A 21,714-nucleotide genomic window follows, 5' to 3' on the forward strand; every position below is an offset into this window, starting at 1 on the left:
TGTGACACTTCAGAGAGCTCAGCTTGATGCTCTCTATATTACAGGGTTTCTCCACTTTACTTAGTGAGAAAGGAAATAATTCCTAACTCTGAGTGAGCCCCAGTAATTGTTCTGCTTACTGTTTTCCAGTAATTCTTTTCCTGGCTTCCTAAATATACCTTTACTCAGCTAGAGTCTCCAGGAGACAGACTCCTTTGCAGATTTCCAGTAATCTAGCCTGTGAAATCTAGATATCTAAAATAACCTAGATGTTTTCCCAAACTCCCGTTTGTGTTACCCTAGTGCAGGAATGCTGCTGGACGTTGTTTAGATTCTTTCTCCTTGTGTCGTGGCCTAGAAACTGCTTCTAGACAGTAAGCTGGAAGGATACTCCTTATTTGTTTTCTGTTGCTCAAAGACTTCCTCTTCCTGAAACAATAATTTTTTGCAAGGATATCTAGTTGTTTACATTCGGAAGACAGTTCTCACAGCAGTAATTTTTTTCATGGGGATAATTGAAGTCTGTCTTTAGAATAAAGTTTACTGTGAAAGAGAGAATTTTGTTGAGTAGAATATCCCCTTTTCTACAGAGCTAATTAAAATATTTTGTTTTTCCATTTTGAAAAGTTACAAAGTCTCCTTAAGTTTGAGATCAACTGAGAGTCTCCAATTTTCAATATTCTTGGAGCAAGAAGAATATCAGTCTTTTATTTTTCTTATAGAATCTTATTTTTTGCAATACAAAATTGTTTTAAAAATCAAGATTTATAAAGTTATTGTAAGGAAATACATAGTATTGAGATGCTTAAAGAAAATGTCCTATCTTCCTACTCACTTAAACTTTCATTATATTTTTCTCTTTAGTTATCAGTTGGAGTTTAAGAATTACACATGTGACCATTTATAAGGCCATTGATAGTATTTGATCACTTAAAAATTTTTAAATGATAAACAGTGATTTCATAAAATGTTGATTAGTCTTTTATCAATATCAAATTTTAGCACACAATGAGAATAAGAAGATCTGTGTGTGACTGGTATCAGAATGTGTTCTTCCCACTTCAGTAGAGAACATTCAATACCTCTTAGGGGTAAAATTCTATTCTTGTAAACTCTCTCTAAATAGGCTGTAAACATTTGTGATTTTCTTTTCTTGAATTAGCCTAATCCTTTGTAATAAATTGAGGTTTTATGTTTTGCAGAGCTTTTGAAGACTAACTTTAGAGTCAAGAGTTTGAGGAATGAGAAACATATTAAATTAAATGTGTTCAGATATTTCCTTCCTTTTATGTGTTAAGTACTTGGCTGAAATAATTACTTTCATTCTCACTTAGCAGAGAGAAAAACTTTTCCATATATATTTCATTAGCCCTAAATAGGAGTAAGTTTTCCTAAAAGAGCTATTATATCTTATTGTCATATTATCTTTACCTTCAGACACATTTGTTGACATCATAACTTGGTAATTCCTCTATTGTATTATGTATTTCTCTATTATGTTGTATTCTTTTATATCCTGATAATTAATCATGGCATCATCAGCAGAGATAATGACCATGATTATGAAAGTGCAAAGCAGTTATAGCAAGGGCTGGTTAGATTCCTTATAATACTGTATTATTTAATAAGTACTCTTTATTCTTTTTTGAATTTTGCTGGTCACTACCGTGTTTTGGGCTGTTGAACGACCTATGCCTGCCTGGCCTGATTTTTGCTTCTAAACTGTCAAAATAATATAATTAAATATCTATACCAAGGGCTGAACTTTGAAAAATGTGTATATTTCTAGTTTCATTTTATTTACAGTGTATTTAGTTTATGCCATGTTATAAGTGCATATCAGGGTTTGTACATTACTTACAGGAATAACAGCAGAGTCTGCCCCTTTTATATAATTGTATACTTAACAATAAAAAGAAAATCATAATGTCATAATGCCTGTGATTCCTTTGGTGTTCTCCATTATCAATTAGAAAATAAACTAGATTTTCTAATTCCCCAGTTCCTTGGGGACTTATTTAAAAAGCAACCTGAATTTCTACCTTCATGCAAAAACATTGCATTGTTTACAAGAAGAATATTAAAATAATACAATTAGAATGAAAAGTGTTTTCCTTTGGGGTTCTCTCGAGAAAGAGAGTGACACAGACAGACACCTTGGGATATAGCAGGGAACATTAATATCTGCAAAGCTGATTGGTATTAATACATTCTGCTAATCAAGTTTATTTTCTTTACTGACTGAAATTAACATTGGTCCTTTAATTTGCAAATACTACAGTTCTAAAAATTATATTCCTGAGTTGATTGCTGGTGGTAATGCTACATGGTGTCATTGTAAACTCGCTGCAAAATAGATTATTTACACTCAGTCTAGAAGAGGAAATTATCCCCAGCATATCTTTCTTGCAAAATTAGTAGAAATGCTGGTTGTTATTAAACTTGATCAGCTGGTATCACAGCAGGGGTACTTGTGAAAAAATTACTTAATATCTCTTTGTTTACAGTCTTCACTGAGGTGAATATATTTAATGTAATTATTCAACTGCTAACCAGCTCCTGATGTTAACTATTGCTGTTTAAAGAAATTGCATTCTTAACAAAACCTGTACCACACCAAAGGTTTTATTTTCCTTTTCCTAAGAATTATATGTTGTGTATATATCTAGAAAAGAAGTCTTAATGAAGAGGTTTTGTGCTGATTAAGCCCAAAGGTGTTATCATACAGAGGAAATTTGATTTTTCTTGCATCTTCAGAAAGGGTAACATTGTGTAGAACTAAAAAAGGGGATTTCTTAATCAGCCATTGGTTTATAAGACAATATGGGAACAGTTCACTTTATGAGTGCCTCAATATCCCTTTTGAAGAAGCAATTAAACCCTAATAGGACCACTGTGGATTTAGTAAATAGATTGAAACAAACAGATAAAAATAGTGACTAATCTACAAAATTCTATTCTATTCTTGTTATAGAAAAAAATTACTCCAAATCAGAAATGGGCAAAATATGTAAATATAATGTGCTTAGATATTCATGTGGTGCCTGTTGATTTCAAGGGGGGTCATGCAAATGTATATGAGTGGACTTTCATTTTGAGTCTCTTCAGTTGGCTCAACAATTTGGTTTTTTAGTTATATTTATGTTTCACTGTATCCTTCAAACAGCTCCCAGAATGAATGTATTTCATGTCTTGAATCATTAGACCAGTCTTAAAACTGCATTCTTTTTCTCTACTTAAATATTCCTATGTAACTGGTTGGCTAACAAGATCACTTGGTCATCCAGGACACCTCTCATCCAAGGTCTGTTAATTTTTCTTAGCTCTGATATATGACTTCAAACTGGAAATGAATCTTTTAAAAAATACATTGCTCCCCAAGCATCACTCTAAGGAACAGAAAGTAGCTGGGTTGGCTATTATTTAGGGGTTTGGAAAAGCAGCTTAATGATATTCATATTAGAAATGATAAACCTGGAGAGTTAAAACTTCTTTCTCCAATATGTTATTAGGCTTAAGCTTCTTCAGCTCAACACTTTCTTTTTTTTTTTTAATTTATTTAGCTGTGCTGGACCTTCATTGCAGCATGTGGGCTTCTTAGTTTCAGCACATGGGATCTAATTCCCTGACCAGGGATCAAATCTGGGCCGTCCTGCATTGGGAGCATGGAATCTTACCCACTGGACCACCAGGTAAGTCCCTCAACTCTTATTTCGATGGGAGAACATGTGCTGTTTTCAGTTGCCAGAATTCTTCAATTAAAAAAATATTAGAGCAACTCACTATTATATAATAATTTTTAAGTTACTCATATTATTATTCTTTGGGGATTGGAAGTGGTATATGTTTTTGTTCGCACCAAATTCCTATACCCAGCACAATTTCCAGCACACTGCGGGTGCTGACCAGGCAAATGTCAGCTTCCTCTACCTCCTGTTGTGGCCATCCCCTTGTTATACCTGTGTAATCACGTGAGCTCCAGGTGTCACACCTTTGTGCCCAACATTCTACCCTGAAAATATCATTTAAAGTCCAACTGGGAAATAGGAAGCACTCTATTTAAATCAGAGGGAATTTACTGCAGGAACCTTTTTCACAGGTGCCAGAAGAAGCTTAAAAGGAGGATGCAGAAGGTAACCAAAAGTTAGCAGCAGCAGGAATCCACGCACCTAGACTGAAGGGATGAAAGGAGGAAGCGGTAATGTCTCAGCTCAGGGCCTGATGGAACCAGAAACCACAAGAGATACTGACTGTAAGAGGGCAGAGCAACCATTGTTGGGGAGGCACCAGAGGCAGAGAAGGGAGAAATACTCTTGCTTCCCACTTCTTTGGGGCCTTTCATTTCTTAGTGGAAAACCCTGCAGAACACCAGCTGACCTGGGAGCAGAGGCTGCCTGTACTCCCTTCACCCCCATGACTCCAAAGCATAGCAGGGAAGGGTGAGGAATGAATATGAGAACAAAAAGGCCATGATGTGATCCACTCCCAAGGGGAGTTGCTGTAGGGATAATGCCAGTTTTGTGCATCCTATCTCCCACTTACATGTCCCTCTATGCTATGTACTCTTTCTAGTTAACTTCTACCCCAGAATAACTTCACAACACCTTTTCATCCTAAGAGACCCCTTTCTGGAGAAACTGACAACTCAAGATTGAGCAGCTAGCCTATGTTTTATACTCTGCTTGCCCAGCCCAGTAGAGATGAATCAAGTCCAGTTGACCTTGCCTCAGAGCACATCCACCCGCCTCCCAGATCATATTAAGAGCCAGAGGGAAATCTACCCAGGTTGAGGGTGGAGAGAGCAATATGACCTTGATGACACAGGCCAATGTCCAAGACTTTAGTGATGTGATTAGGGCAGCCTCTGCATCACCACAATTCTAGGCTTATACTTTTCACTGATGACTTTTTTCCTTTGGTCTCTCACAGTTATTTTATGATCCATAAGTGAGAATTTAACTTGTGTTGTAAAATAAGGACAAGATAAAATTAAGATATATTATTATTATTATCATCATTTATAACATCTGTCACTGAGCATCTGCTTCAATCTCTATGATAACTCCATGACACTAAAGCAGAATGTCTTGTCTTCAGCATTATTGACATTTTCACTTTAGTATTCTTGCCTTGAGAACCCCATGAACAGTATGAAAAGGCAAAAAGATATGAAACTGAAAGATGAACTCCCCAGGTCGGTAGGTGCCCAATAGGCTACTGGAGAAGAGTGGAGAAATAACTCCAGAAAGATTAAAGAGACAGAGCCAAAGCGAAAACAACACCCAGTTGTGGATGTGACTGGTGATGGAAGTAAAGTCCGATGCTGTGAAGATCAATATTGCATAGGAACCTGGAATGTTAGGTCCATGAATCAAGGTAAATAAGAAGTGATAAACAGGAGATGGCAAGAGTGAACATCAACATTTTAGGAATCAGTGAACTAAAATGGACTGAAATGGGTGTATTTAATTTAGATGACCATTATATCTACTACTGTGGGCCAGAATCCCTTAGAAGAAATGGAGTAGCCCTCATAGTCAACAAAAGAGTCCGAAATGCAGTATTTGCATGCAATCTCAGAAACGACACAATGATCTCTGTTCATTTCCAAGGCAAGCTATTCAATACCACAGTAATCCAAGTCTATGCCCCAACCAGTAATGCTGAAGAAGCTGAAGTTGAACAGTTCTATGAAGACCTACAAAACCTTCTAAGTGAAGTCACTCAGTCATGTCCGACTTTTTGCAACCCCATGGACAGTAGCCAACCAGGCTCCTCCATCCATGGAATTTTCCAGGCAAGAATACTGGAGTGGGTTGCCATTTCTTTCTCCTGGGGATCTTCCCAACCCAGGGATCGAACCCGGGTCTCCCGCATTGTAGGCAGACACTTTACCGTCTGAGCCACCAGGGAAGTTCAAACCTTCTAAAACTAACACCCCAAAAAGATGTCCTATTCATCACAGGGGACTGGAATGCAAAAGTAGGAAGTCAAGAGATACCTGGAGTAACAGGCAAGTTTCACCTTGGAGTACAAAATGAAGCAGGGCAAAGGTTAACAGAGTTTTGCCAAGAGAACACACTGGTCATAGCAAACACTCTCTTCCAACAACACAAGAGACAACTCTATACATTGACAACACCAGATGGTGAATACCGAAATCAAATTGATTATATTCTTTGCAGCCAAAGATGGAGAAGCTCTATACAGTCAGCAAAAACAAGACTGGGAGCTGACTGTGCTTGGATCATGAACTCCTTATTGCCAAATTCAGACTTCAATTAAAGAAAGTAGGGAAAACTACTAGACCATTTAGGTATGACCTGTATCAAATCCCTTACGATTGTACAGTGGAAGTGACAAATAGACTCAAGAGATTAGTTCTGACAGAGTGCCTGAAGAACTATGGACAGAGGTTCGTGACATTGTACAGGAGGCAGTGATCAAGACCATCCCTGAGAAAAAGAATGCAAAAAGGCAAAATGGTTATCTGAGGAGGCCTTACAAATATCTGGGAAAAGAAGATACAGGCAAAGGAGAAAAAGAAAAATATACCAATCTGAATGCGGAATTCCCAAGAATAGCAAGGAGAGATAAGAAAGCCTTCCTCAGTGATCAATGCAAAAAAACAGAGGAAAACAATAGAATGGAAAAGACTAGAAATCTCTCAAGAAAATTAGAGATACCAAGGGAACATTTCATGCGAAAATGGGCACAATAAAGGACAGAAATGGTATGGACCTAACAGAAGCAGAAGATATTAAGAAGAGGTGGCAAGAATACACAGAAGAACTATACAAAAAAGATCTTCACGACCCAGCTAACCATGATGGTGTGATCACTCACCCAGAGCCAGACATCCTGGAATGTGAAGTCAAATGGGCCCCAGGAAGCATCACTACCAGCAAAGCTAGCAGAGATGATGGAATTTCAGCTGAGTTATTTCAAATCCTAAAAGATGATGCTGTTAAAGTGCTATACCCAATATGCCAACAAATTCGGAAAACTCAGCAGTGGCCACAGGACTGGAAAAGGTCAGTTTTCATTCCAATCCCAAAGAAAGGCAATGCCAAAGAATGCTCAAACTACCATACAATTACACTCATCTCACATGCTAGTAAAGTAATGCTCAAAATTCTCCAAGCCAGGCTTCAACAGTGCTTGAACTGTGAACTTCCACAAGTTCAAGAAAAGGATTTAGAAAAGGCAGAGGAACCAGAGATTAAATTGCTGACATCTGTTGGATCATTGAAAAAGCAAGAGAATACCAGAAAAACATCTACTTCTGCTCTATTTATTGTGCCAAAGCCTTTGACTGTGTACATCACAACAAGCTGTGGAAAATTCTTAAACAGATGGGAATACTAGACCATCTTACCTGCCTCTTGAGAAATCTGTATGTGGGTCAGGAAGCAACAGTTAGAACTGGACATGGAACAACAGACTTGTTCCAAATCAGAAAAGGAGTATGTCAAGGCTGTATATTGTCACCCTGCTTGTTAAACTTATATGCAGAGAACATCATGTGAAATGCCGGGCTGGATGAAGCACAAGCTGGAATCAAGATTACGAGAAGAAATATCAATAACCTCAGATATGCAGATGACACCACCCTTATGGCAGAAAGCAAAGAAGAACTAAAGAGCCTCTTGATGAAGTTGAAAGAGAAGAGTGAAAAAGCTGGCTTAAAACTCAACATTCAAAAAACAAAGATCATGGCATCTAGTCCCATCACTTCATGGCAAATAGATAGGGAAACAAAGGAAACAGTGACAGACTTTATTTTTTGGAGCTCCAAAATCACTGCAGATGGTGACTGCAGCCATGAAATTAAAAGACATTTGCTTCTAGGAAAAAAAGTTATGAAAGACCTAGACAGCATATTAAAAAGCAGAGACATAACTTTGCCAACAAAGGTCTGTCTAGTCAAAGCTATAATTTTTCCAGTAGTCACATATGGATGTAAGAGTTGGACTATAAAGAAAGCTGAGTGCCAAAGAATTGATGCTTTTGAACTGTGGTGTTGGAGAAGACTCTTGAGAGTCCCTTAGACTGCAAGGAGATCCAACCAGTCCATTCTGAAGGAGATCAGCCCTGGGATTTCTTTGGAGGGAATGATGCTGAAGCTGAAACTCCAGTACTTTGGCCACTTCATGCGAAGTGCTGACTCATTTGAAAAGACCCTGATGCTGGGAAAGATTGAAGGCAGGAGGAGAAGGGGACGACAAAGAATGAGATGGTTGGATGGCATCACCAGCTCGGTGGACAAGAGTTTGAGCAGGCTCTGGGAGCTGGACAAATGGACAGAGAAGCCTAGCGTGCTGCAGTCCATGGGGTTGCAAAGAGTGGAACACAACTGAGCAACTGAACCGACTGAATATTATCATCATTTATAACGTCTTTCACTTAGCATCTGCTTTGATCTCTATGATAACTCCATGACACTAAAGCAGAATGTCTTACCCTCAGCTTTATTGCCATTTTGGGCTGGACTCTTCTTTGTTGTGGGGGTTGCCTTGTACTTCATAAAATTCTTAAAATCCCTGCCTCTATCCACTAGAAACCATTAGCACTCCTTTCTCTCAAGTTGTGACAACTAAAAATGGCTCCTGATATTGCCACATGTCCCCTGGGATGTGGAAATCATTCCTGATTAAGAATCACTGTGTCAGGGTTGTACAATTGTTGTGATCCCATTTTACAGGTAAAGAAAATAAAAGTTAGAGATGTTAAGGGAGCATTCCAGGTTTTCTATCATCTTATATTTTAAATTAAAAAATATATTTGTTTTATTTATTTACTTATTTGCCTTACATGGGATCTTTAGTTGTGGCATGCAAACTCTTAGTTGCAGCACTTGGGATCTTGTTCCCTGTCCAGGGATGGAACCCAGGTGCCCAACATTGGGAGTGTGGAATCTTAGCCACTGGACCCCCATAGAAGTCCCTTAAATTTTTATATAAACTTTAAGTCAAATATTAGTGGGAACTCTGAGTGAGTGAGTGAGTGAGTGAAATCGCTTAGTTGTGTCCGACTCTTTGTGACCCCATGGACTGTAGCCCACCAGGCTCCTCCGTCCATGGGATTTTCCAGGCAAGAATACTGGAGTGAGTTGCCATTTCCTTCTCCAGGAGATCTTCCCGACCCAGAGATTGAACCCGGTCTCCCACATTGTAGGCAGACACTTTACCGTCTGAGCCACCAGGGAAGTTGCTGATCTGGGACAGAGTTAAACTGGGATTCAAAAAGAAAAGGCACTAAGTATATAATTTTGAAATCTACATCCAGGCCCTAGAAATTGAAGAGAGAATCTTGAATTTTGATAACTGAAAGGTTGTGGGATATTATCATAATAGTTATATGTTGTAACAAATTGAGAGTCAGGACTATTGGGGATAACCCTGGAATTTGCTTAGCAGGAAAAATAGCATGAGTGACTTTCCATCTGGCTTTGACTTAATGATTAAATTATTTAAATTTTTTCCTGCATTTAGAACTGTTGGTTTCTTCAAAATAAGAGCACCTTAATTTCCTTCGCCACATCTGTCTGCTCATTAATGTACATGTTTTCCTCTTAATCAGCATTTGGCTACCAGATGAAGTTTAGATAAATGGTTGTCAGCTTACCTTACAGTTGTTTTATGATAGGTTTTGGATGGAAGAGTTACAGCAGATACTCCTGATAAGAAGAGACTGCACTCCCTCTCTGTGGTTCATTGAACCCATATGGATCAGAACAGCTGGAAAGATGGATTTGCTACCTGAGGCCACCAGTTGTGTTGCCAACCATGACTCCCACTTGCTGACCCTTGTATAATGCATTGCAGTTGAAGGAATGTTGATCACTCCTTTCTAGTTTGTGATGGATGTGTTATTTAAAACTGATGGTCTTGTAAACCACTGGTGAGTTTCCATATCTCACAGATGTGAACAAGCCAGATAGTCAATAAATAATGCCATGTTCTAGAGGAACATGGCATGCAGGCTAAATTGTCCTGCAAACAAGCAGGTGGGAAGGTAACTTAGACCTGGTTTGGAAAGGCTTCTAGAAAAAAAAATGGTTTCTGACTGTTATCGTTATAAACAGCATGCTTCCTTAGGGTCTGTGTTTTAAGATTACTTTATCTGAGTTGCTTGATCCCTAGGTCAGCTCCTGAGAGCACCTGCATTACCTAGAATGCTCACCTATGGCAAGCTGAGCTTGAGAGGACAAAGCTTTACTGATTTAGATATACCTACTCAGGCTGGGGTGGTGGGTCCAACTTCTTAAGAGGTGAATTTCTTTGATTGTGTAACATCCTTTGAGCCATCCATAGAGAGTTGTTTGGAAGCACTGTCATGGTTGACACCATTAAACTTTTATATATCATCCACATAATTCTTCTGCCACTGACTTTCTACTTCCCTAGCATCCTTCCTATTACAGCTTGACTTTCCAAGAAGCCCTGTCTCCAAGTAGAGTATAGGGCACACAAACCAATGGGAGTGCTTTAGTCATGTCCTAGTCAATATTTATGTCAGGCATATTTTGTATTATACAAATTCATAAATTGGCATCAAGCTGGAAAACTAATAAAATAAGGAGCTTCTATATCCAGAAAGAGGTTGGAGTTAGTCCTTGTATTCTAGCTATATTTATCTATGAAGTAAAATGACGCACCAGAGTGGTTTTAGCATTTCACCAGACATTCTTTATTTAAAATATTTATCTATTTATTTGGCTGTGTCGAGTCTTGGATGCAGGATCTTGGTTGCTTCACGCAGGATCTTTCGCTGCGGTGCATGAACTTCCTGGTTGTGGTGTGTGGGCTCCAGTGTATTTTTAGTGCTCAGGCTTAGTTGCTCCGTGGCATGTTGGAACTTAGTTCCCTGACCTGCCTTAGAAGGAGAATTCCTAAGCACTGAACCACTAGGGAAGTCCCATCAGACATCCTTTAACATATTTTTCTAATAGTTGTGTGGACTTTTTCTTTCCAAGCAGCTGCTGAATTTCCTCTGGGCAGTAACTTTTTTTTTCTTTTTTACTATTTTTATATATACTGTAGTACATAGTACAGTGATGGAAACATGCTTAACCTTCACTTAAAACTTATTGCTTGTTTTCTGGCTCCCCTAACACTATTAATTCACCAAAGTAGAGAGATATTTGGTAAAGACGGGGAAGAGTCTGTTACAAGTACACTGAAGTGCCATGGAATGATGAGTTAGTTGATTGCCAGAATTATACAGTGGTGTCACCTGTGGTAAATCCATTACTATGTAAGTCATGATGCCTTTTTCTAAAGGAGCATTTATTGTGTGTTCTCTCTAGGTGTGTGCCTTAAAGAGCAAGGTAGACGCTACTAATATATTGGATTTATATAAAGAAAGGAAAATTCTAAATGTATCAGGAGGGATACATTGGAGGAATACACTGGAAATACATTTATGATCTGCACTTCTTTTGTGATACGTGACTACACTTCTTCACTAAACACAAAAACTAAAACAGTGAAGAGCTCTGCAAAAAGGATTTTTTGGAATAATTCTGACCTAGATGCTAGAGTGGATATCACATGGCTTTAAAATATGGGGGTAGAGAAGTTTGTTTTAAATAGGATATTCCCAATTAAAGAATAAATTACTGTTGGTTAAAATCTGTATCCATCCCCAGTTTTTCTGGTTATTAATATAGGTTAATGATATAATATTGAACTTGCTTTAAGTTGCTTTGAATCTGAGGGTGTTTATGTCCTTGCTTGACTTTGAAACACTGTTAGTCTTTCTGGTACCTCTGAGCTGTCTTAGACAAGGTGCTCACTTGTCTGTACTGCTGAAATTTCCAGGGTACTTCTTGGGTACACTCACTGTATCAGTCTCTTAGGGCTGCTCCAACAAGTTTTCACAAACTCTGTGGCTTAAAACAACAGAAATTGATTTCCTCACAGTTCTGGAGGCCAGAAGTCTGCAGTCTGCATCACTGGGCTGAAGTCACTGTCTCAGTGGGATAGCACTCCCTCCAGAGGCCCTAGAGGGGAATCTTTCCTTTGCCTGTCCCAGCTTCTTGTGGCTGCTGAATTTTTGGCTCATGAAACGTCTCCCTATTCTGCCTCCTTGGTCAAAGAGGCTCAAATCTCCCGCTGCTTCCCTCTTATAAGGATACATATAGCTGCATTTAGAGCCCACCTGTATCATCCAGGATAATCTCCTGGTGCCAAGATCTTTAATCACATCAACAAAGGTTTTGTTTTGTTTTTAATTTTTATTTTTGCCATATAAGGAAACATCCATAGGTTCCAGGGATTAGGATGTGGATATTGAGGGTGGGGGCATTATTCAGTCTACTTGAGTTATTTATTGATTAGTATATAGCGCTTTAGTTTAACAGTCATTTTCCCTTAGTATTTATAAGACGTTTTCCCCATTGTTGTCAAACATCCATGTTACATATAAGAAGTCCAATGCCAGTTTAACTACCATTCTTTAGTAAGTAATCTTGCCCCAAACACACTTGTATGTACTAGAAGCTTTAAGTGTTCTCCTTCTATTGTCAAATGTCACACATTTCTCCAGAATTTATTTATACTATGAGTCCTTCCCATATTTCTAGAAAATGTTTACCGTGTCCTTTCTATCTAAACACTTAAATCTTTCTTCACTTCAGGAAAATATTTTCTTTATTATTTGTTTCCCTTCATCTTTTCTATTATCTCTATTTAGGACTCTTATTAGATAGATTTTGGGTTGCTCAAACTATTATCTGAGACTCTTAATTTTTCTTTAAACTTTTTATCCCTTTATTTTTGCTTTGCATTTTGCAAAAAAAAAATCTTCAACTCAAGCTTCTAGCTTTGTATATTGAACTTTAGTCATGTCATTTCTGATATTCATCACTTCTATTTGGATTACATTTTATTTTGGTTCTTGTTTCGATTTCTAGGAACTTTGAATACTTAAAAAAAAATAGTAGCCTGTTACAGTTTTATGGCTGTCTTTTCTTGAATCTCGCTGAAGATTTTAACTATGCTTTTAAAAGTTCTCTACTTTTTCCTGCATGAGTCTGTTTCCTCCCACTGAAGTATTAACATAAGGATAGGTTGAGTTCATTCTGTATTGTTGTAAATTCATATGATGAGAACCTTTCTGTGTCTCCCATACTTAACTACATGAAGCTCAGCTCCTTTGGGAGGCGTGTTCAGCTTCAGGTGAACACAGTTGTTCAATTTCTGCAAAATACTATAAGTCTAAGATTACTCACAGATAGAGTGTATTGAAATGGGCAATTGCCAACTTACTGAGAGCTAATCTTTCCTGTTAGGTTGTTAGCCTTATGAAAAGTGATTGCATGTTATCCAATGCTGTATCTGCAGCACTTAGCCCTGTTCTGGCCATAACTGTTGCTTAATCAATATTTATTAAATAAAAGAATGAACAGATATATGATATTTCAAGTTTGGCATAGATTATCACTTGACTTGTATTGAAGGTAGAATCTAAAGAAAATGAGGTCTTTGGGGAAGAAGATTTTATTCCATATATCATCGTTTATTGCCTCGTATATAGTTGGATTGAAGTAAAAATATAGCCAGAACCCATCTTTTCTATTTTTTATTTTAAAAATGTTAAAAAGTTCATGTATAGTTGATTTATAATACTGTGTTAATTTCTGCTGTCCAGCAAAGTGATTCAGTTATATGTATATAGATTCTTTTTCATATTCTTTTCCATTATGATTTATCATAGGATATTGAATACAGTTTCCTGTTATAAAGTAGAACCTTGTTGTTTATCCATTCTATATATAATATTTTGCAGAACCTATCTATGAGACAGAACCCATCTTACAGAGGGTTTCCTGAACACTTGAGAATGGCCACAGTCAATAAAGAGTACTTTCCCTGACTATCCATTCTCCTCTCTGTAAGGAGGAGGACAGGTTACTTGAATGCCCCTCATGTTTCCATGACTTTGTTGGAGCAGTTCCTACTTCCACCAGGACCCTTTTCCTGCCCCATCCAGCCTTCCCTGACTACTTCAAACCACATTGCTGTCTCCATTTTGTGCTTCTATAGGACTTGTATATGTATCACACTATTTAGTACTTCAGTTTTATTAAACAAATATTTATTGTCTCTGAACTTGGCTTTGAGCTAGGTTCCAAAGATTATACAAAGATGAAAAAACTCATAGTTCTGTTTTCAAAGAACCTGCAGTCTGGTAGGGAATGTGGTGTATAATAAGAAGCTGTACGAAAACTCAGTAGGACCAGAAGCATGGGAGTAGTAAAACAATATACATACGAAGCTCAGGGTGAGGAGAAGTGATGCCTTCCTGGTGTGTGGCTTTGGCATTGGCCTTGGAAGTTGAATGGGTTTTTGTCAGAAGGTAATGAAGGAGGAAAAGAGAAGATAGAAAGAAGAGATATGTATAAAATGCTCAATTAAACCGACAGAAAAAGAGTGGAATACCAAAGTAAGAGCCAAGTGAAGGTGTCAGCCACTCAGTCACGTCCGACTCCTCTGTGACCCCATGGACTGTAGCCCACCTCTGTCCATGGGATTTTTCAGGCAAGAATACTGGAGTGGGTTGCATTCCCTTCTCCGGGGGATCTTCCCAACCCAGGGATCAAACCTGGGTCTCCTGCATTGCAGGCTAATTCTTTACCAGCTAATCCACCAGGGAAGCCAAGAGTGAGGATAACAAATATGATAGCTATTAATCCAAGCATACCAGTAATCACTTGGAACATCAGACATGTAAATGCACCAATTAAAACATAGGGAACATCAGAGTGAATCAAAAAGCAAGACCCAACTATATTTATCTATAAGAAACCCGCTTTCATCTAAGATTCTTGAAGACTTAAAAGTGAATGGATAGGGAAATATACATGCATAGGGAGACTCAATATGTCATTATGTCAGTTCTTCTGAACTTGATCTGTAGACTCAGTACAATCCAGATCAAAATCCCAACAAGTTATTTTGTGTATACTGACAAAGAGATTATAAAACTTGTATAGATAGGCAAAAATACCCAGAATAGTTGACACTGCATTTAAAGGATAAGAGCAGTTAGAGAACCAATACACCTGACTTGTAGACTTAATATAAAGTTATAGTTATTAAGGCAGTGTGGTACTAGTGAAAGAAGGGACAAGGAGATCAACGGAATGGAATAAACAGCCCACAGAGAGACTCAGATGAATATAGTCAACTGTTCATTGACAAAGGAGCAAAGCCAATATAATGAAGAAAAGATAGGTTTTACAACAAATGGTGCTGAAACAATTAGACATCACGAGCAAAATAAAAAAAATCTAGACACAGACCTTACACCATTCACAAGATTATATCAAAATTGATTATACATCTAAATGTGAAATTATAAAACACCTATAGGATAACATCCCTAGATGGGAGAAAATCTAGATGACCTTGAGGTTGGTGATGACTTTTTAGATTAAACACCAAAGGCATTATCCATGAAAGAAAAAAAAATTATTAATAATCCTGAGACTTCCCATCCAGGAACATACTTTATCTCTCCTGTTATTTAGTTCTGTTTAAATTTCTGTCAGCAGTGTTTTGTGGTTTTTAACAAACAGATCTCGTACATATTCGTTAAATTTACCTCTTAAGTATTTAATGAATGTTTTGGTACCAGAGTAAATGGCATATTTTTTAAAATGTCAATTTTCAATTGTTTATAGCTATTACATAGAATGCAAATAGTTTTTTTATATTGACCATGTATTCTGTGATCTTGATAAACTCAATTGTTAGTTCTACTAACATTTTGTACTTCTAGTATTAAGTGTGTAATGTTGCATAACAGCTACCCCTAAACTTAAATGGCTTGAAACAGCATTTATCGTCTTAAAAGTTTTTTGAGCCAGGAGTCTGGAGGTGGCTTAGCTGCATCCTCTGTCTCTGGGTCTCTCACAAGACTAAAACCAAGGTGTTGGCCAAGGTTGCCATCATCTCAAGGCTCAGATGGAGTAGAATCTGCCTGTACAATGTTGAACAGAAATGGTAAGAATAGACATCTTTGAGTTTTCACTGATCTTAAGGGTTAAGAATTCAGCTCATCACCATTAAGTGTAACATTAGCAGTAGAATTTTTTGAAGATCCCCTTTATCAGCTTAAGGTTTGATTAAACATGTTGGAAAGCTAAGTACTAAGAGTGAATTTTTTAAAAGTCATCTTTTATATGAAACTAAATAAAAGCTCGATCTTTTCTTCCTAAAACCTATGAGATCTGTTATGTTTATGAACTGAAAAATTTCAGAGTTTAGAATGATAATTTAGTTCATGTACTATTTATTACTTAAAAACTCCTTGGGGACTGAGCAATACCTCATAATCAAAGGCATAATTATTTCCATAGAAAATCATGAATGCTCACTCTGTGTGGGATAAATAGAATCTTTAATAGTCTCCTGTTAGTTCAAGTCAGGTTTTCTCATTAAATGAGCTCCAATCACATCAAGTTTTGCTACCAAAGGAATACTGATAATACTGTTCATAGCTCTTTTTCTTGGATTTAGAATTTCAGAAAAGAGATTGAGTTCATATAATAGATGGCAATAATAAATAGACTTCCCTGGTGGCTCAGTGGCAAAAGAATCTGCCTGCCAATGCAGGAGATGCAGGTTCAATCCATGGGTCGAGAAGATTCCCCAGAGAAGGAAATGGCAACCCACTCTAGTATTCTTACCTGGAAATCCCATGGACAGAGGGGCCTGGTGGGCTACAGTCCATAGTGTTGCAAAGAGTTGGACATGACTTAACAACAACAACAATAATAAATAGAGATAAGAGGGAAAGTTTAAATGGAAGTCAAAGCATGCTAAAAGCCTTGCCTTAGGAGAAGACATTGGTAGAAAAGTATTTCTAAAGCACCCAACATGAGAGGCAGAGTGACAGAGAAGTCTCAGTTGAAATAGACATTTGTCTTAATTGACTGAAGTTGCATTACTTTAACTTTCTAAATTTTCAAAAGCATATGACTCTGTGAACACATTGCTAAGGCTCCTCCCTAAACCTTGGGAAAAGGTTTGTACAAGAGAGAGGCCCTGAAGCTTAGACTTCATGAACTTCTCATGGTAAATTTGACAAGGAAACAGCATTGCTAAAGTGACAGTTCAGAGTCTGATTCTGTCTCCTCCATCAACAATTACCTACATCTTTCAGTAAAAACTCCCCATGTGAACTTTATTTATTTATATAAAAATATGACCATACTGTACATTTGATTGTACACCTGCTTTTCTCCATTCAAACTGTATTGAGCGCAGTTTTCCCTCTGTTTTATTTATAAGCTACCCAGAATTTCATCCTATGAAATATATTTGTAATTTAAACTAACTTGTTTATGATAGTTTATTCTTACTGCAGTGAACATTTTTATAAATATATCTGCACACATAATGTATTTCTGTAAGAGAAATACCTTCAAGAGATTGCTGTGTCAAAAAGAGCATGTGGTTAAAATTTTGATAGATTCCTCCAAATTGACTGTCCTAAAGGTTTGTATTCATACACTTTCTAGTAAGACTATGTGAATATGTCATTTGCCTTACTCCAAGCCCACACTGGGTACAATCATTCTACATCATCTTCAAATCTGATATGATATCAGCTATCAGATACAATATCTATAATGCAGTATCATTGTTTTGATTTGCATTTATCATTTTCTAAGAATAATTTTCATTGGACCATAGTTGCTTTATAATGTATTAGTTTCTGCTGTACAGCAAAGTGAATCGGTTGTATGTTTACATATATCCCTTTTTTGGATTTCTGTTCCCATTTAGGTTACCACAAAGCATTTAGTAGAGTTCCCTGTGCTTTACAGTAGATTCTCATTGGTTATCTGTTTTATTCATAGTGTCAATAGTGTATACACGTCAGTCCCAATCTCCCAATTCATCCCACCCACTTCCCTTCCCCCTTTGTATCCATACGTTTGTTCTCTATATCTGTGTCTGTTTCTGCTTTGCAAATAAGATCATCTGTACCATTTTTCTAGATTCCACATATAAGCATTAATACATGATATTTGCTTTTCTCTTTCTGACTTACTTCACTTTGTATGACAGTCTCTAGGTCCAGCCACATCTCTGCAAATGGCACAATTCCATTGGTTTTTATAGTTGAATAGTATTCTGTTCGGAGAAGGCAATGGCACCCCACTCCAGTACTCTTGCCTGGAAAATCCCATGGATGGAGGAGCCTGGAAGGCTGCAGTCCATGGGGTCACTGAGGGTTGGACACGACTGAGCGACTTGACTTTCACTTTTCACTTTCATGCATTGGAGAAGGAAATGGCAACCCACTCCAGTGTTCTTGCCTGGAGAATCCCAGGGACGGGGGAGACTGGTGGGCTGCCATCTATGGGGTCGCACAGAGTCAGATACGACTGAAGTGACTTAGCATAGCATAGTATTCTGTTATATGTATGAACCACATCTTCTTTATTCACTCCTCTGTTCATGGCCATTTAGGTTGTTCCAATGTCCTGACGATCTTAAATAGTGCTACAGTGAACATTGGGGTGTGTGTATCTTTTTTAATTGAATTGTGGTTTTTCTCAGGGGTGGCATTTCTGGGTCATATGGTGCATTTAATCATTAGTGAGACTGAACATATATATTTGTATTAATAGTCTTTACTTCTGTCCTTGTCTGTTTTTTCTATATGTTTCATTTTGTTTGCCAAGCCTGATGTATTATTAGTTGATTTGTAAAATTAATTATTGTTAACTTATAAAAGACCTTGTTACTGCTCTTAGTATTTTTTCTTTGTCTTGTATTTTGCAGCATTTCCCTCAGTTTGTCAGTTCCCTTTTGGTTTCAGATAGAGCTGGTTACCATGTGTCTTTCAGGTGAAACAATTTAAGCCTTCATTTCCTCATGTGCTAAAAAGGAACAATATTGGTGTGACGTTCGTTTTGTGTGTCAACTTGACTGGTCATAGAGTCCAGGCATTTGGTCAAATATTATTCTGGGTGTGTTTGTGAGAGTGTTTTTAGACGAGGTTAACATTTGTACGGGTAAACCAAGTTAAGCAGACTGCCCTTCCTAATGTAGGTGAAAGTGAAAGTCGCTCAGTCGTGTCGGACTCTTTGTGACCCCATTGACTATACAGTATATGGAATTCTCCAGGCCAGAATACTGGAGTGGGTAGCAGTTCCTTTTCCAGAGGATCTTCCCAACCAAGGGATTCTCCTTCCCTCATAGCTCAGTTGGTAAAGAATCCACCTGCAATGCAGGAGACCCTGGTTTGATTCCTGGGTTGGGAAGATCTGGTGGAAAAGGGATAGGCTACCCACTCCAGTGTTCTTGAGCTTCCCTTGTGGCTCAGCTGGTAATGAATCTGCCTGCAATATGGGAGACCTGGGTTCGATCCCTGGGTTGGGAAGATCCCCTGAAGAAGGGAAAGGCTACCCACTCCAGTATTCTGGCCTGGAGAATTCCATGGACTAAGTTTATGGGGTTGCAAAGAGTCAACACGACTGAGCAACTTTCACCTTCACCTTCACTTCACCTCCCTCATTGCAGGCAGATTCTTTACCTGCTGAGCCACCAGGGAAGCCCAATGTAGTTGGGCCTCATCCAATTCATTGAAGACTTGTTTAGAACAAAAAGGCTGACAAAGAGGGAATCCTCCTACATGACTGATGTGCTGAAACATTGTTTTTTTTCCCCTGACCTTCAGACTTTGACTGACACATCAGCTTTTCTTGGATCTTAAACCTGCTAGACTTTGGACTGGAACTTCCACCATTGGTGGTCTTGCTTCTCAGGCCTTTGGACTAGGACCAGAAAAGAAAAGTGAAAGTGAAATCACTCAGTCGTGTCTGACTCTTTGTGACCCTGTGGACTGTAGCCCACCAAGCTCCTCCGTCCATGGGATTCTCCAGGCAAGAATACTAGAACTCCCCATCAATTTTCCTGGGTCTGCAGCTTGCCTTCTGCAGATCTTGGAACTTCTTAGCCTCCATATTTACTTGAACCAGTTCCTTACAATAAATCCTTTTATTGTACATGCATATGTTCCTCCTCTCCAACCCTATTGGCTTAGTTTCTCTGGAGAACCCTAATACAGTCATCTACCTTACAGTGCTATTGGGAAGAGAGAAGGCAATATATGTGAAGAGTTAGCTTAATTTCTGTCACATAGTAAGTACTGAATAAATATTATGTGTAGTTAACTTTATTTGAATTATTTTTGCCATTCAGAAATTTTACAAAGTCACGTATATCAATCCTTTCCTTTATGACTTTATGAAATTTTTTTTCAAAAAAAATTTTTTTCCTCTGGTATTTGTCAAACACCTCTACTTTTTGTGTTTAAGAAATAATCCATTTGGAAATTTATTTTTATGTATGTTTAATTTGGAATTTAATATTTTCCTTCAAGTGGATAGCACACTATCTATTTATTATGATCTGTTCTTTCAGTGTTCTCTGAAAGCACCAATGTCAAAAAGTCCTTTAGGTTTTCAAGGGGAAAACATTTCTGTTATCAAGATTAGAGATTGTTTATTTTTATATAAACAAAAGCATACTCCAAATAAGCTCTTTCATGTTTCTTGTCCTGACAACCCACAGGGAAAGAAAACATATTTTTCTTGTTCACACAACTGCCTATGTAAAATGCAAGATGTTAAATCTGATTGGTGTCTTAAAAGCCATTTAGTAGTTAAACATAATCCAAGCAAACAAAGGCAGGGAAAAGATATTGATTTTGTGTCACACAAATGTAGGTGAAACATCTAAGCCTTGAATAATGCTCCCAGGGCACTTTTCGATGTGATCAGGCAAAGCTGGAGAACACGTCGTATTTAATGATGTGAGAACTCGTTTCTCTACAAGGTCAATGGTATGTGCTTAACCTTTAGGCGCTTGGATGGCCAGCTGCCCCACTGGTTTATGGAGTGGAGGCCGACATGATTGCGGATTTAGGGCAGTGATGACTTGATCTTGCCAGTGCTTGATACTCTTACTCAGACACGGTGAACAAATCCATCTCAGTGGCTGTAGCCTGTACTTTTCTGAGCTGTCCATGCCTATCTCTCATTTCTGACTTACCTCCTGAGATGAAAGGAACACAGCTGCCTTTGGAAAATAGAACTTCTCTCATCATCGTGAGAAAAAAAAAAAAAGCTTCGTTTTGATTCAGCCTCTAAGGTCTTAAACAGCCTCCAAAAGGCAAAAACAATATCCACATGACTCTAGATCAACACTGCTTTTTATTTCTCATTTTGGCATAAGTTTTCACTTTGTGCATTCGCTATTTTCCTAAGTTGTTCTGAAGAATGCCAGTCCTTTGAGACTCTGCTAGGAAGGAAGGAGGGAGGGAAATAAGGCAGGGAGATGTTAAGCTGGCCGAGGTTAGTCATGTTTGGGGCATAGGATACTCTCTTTTTGGAGACTCACAGTACACATCAGCAATTAAAGTTCAGCCCCATCAGTTAAGAAATGTGCTTGATTAAAAACCTAGGATTTTTTGATACATATTTGAATCCACAACCTATGTTTTAAAAACATGTAACATCTCTTATTTGGTAAATGCTCCTATTTGGTATATCGCTTTAAAATTGTTTGTAAAACAGAACTTTATCACTGAACGTTCTTTTTTAAATATTTATTTATTTAGCTGTGCTGGTCTTAGCTGTGGCACTTGGGATCTTCAATCTTTGTTGTGGCAGGCGGGGTATTTAGTTGTGGCATGTGAACTCTTAGT

Source organism: Bos indicus x Bos taurus, chromosome 10 (assembly GCF_003369695.1).
Source record: "Bos indicus x Bos taurus breed Angus x Brahman F1 hybrid chromosome 10, Bos_hybrid_MaternalHap_v2.0, whole genome shotgun sequence".
In the NCBI taxonomy this organism is placed as follows: Eukaryota; Metazoa; Chordata; class Mammalia; order Artiodactyla; family Bovidae; genus Bos; species Bos indicus x Bos taurus.